This window comes from Frankliniella occidentalis, unplaced genomic scaffold (assembly GCF_000697945.3).
Source record: "Frankliniella occidentalis isolate FOCC.00 unplaced genomic scaffold, Focc_3.1 Scaffold201, whole genome shotgun sequence".
NCBI lineage: Eukaryota > Metazoa > Arthropoda > Insecta > Thysanoptera > Thripidae > Frankliniella > Frankliniella occidentalis.
In genome coordinates, this window is record NW_026267327.1 from 1 (window position 1) to 302 (window position 302).

The following is a 302-nucleotide window of genomic DNA, read 5'->3' on the forward strand; positions in this document are numbered from 1 at the left end:
GATTTCCACCCCTCACCCTTTTGGGCCAGACGGCGAATCTGAGAGCGGTATCTTTTGAGTTTGGCCCTCTGACTCGAAGTGAGTCGAATGTTACCACTCAGAAGATTATCGCAGATCTCACAGATCGAATAGACAAGTGCCTTGTCGGAGTTATCGAGGATAGCTTTACGTAGCTTCGGCTTGGCAGCCTGCAGAACCTGAAGTACCGCTTTGTGCGTCTTCACACGAGGAGCCATCGTGAGCTAATGAACTAATGAGTGATCCATCTCTCTTTTATACTTTCCCTTGGGTATGTACACGGC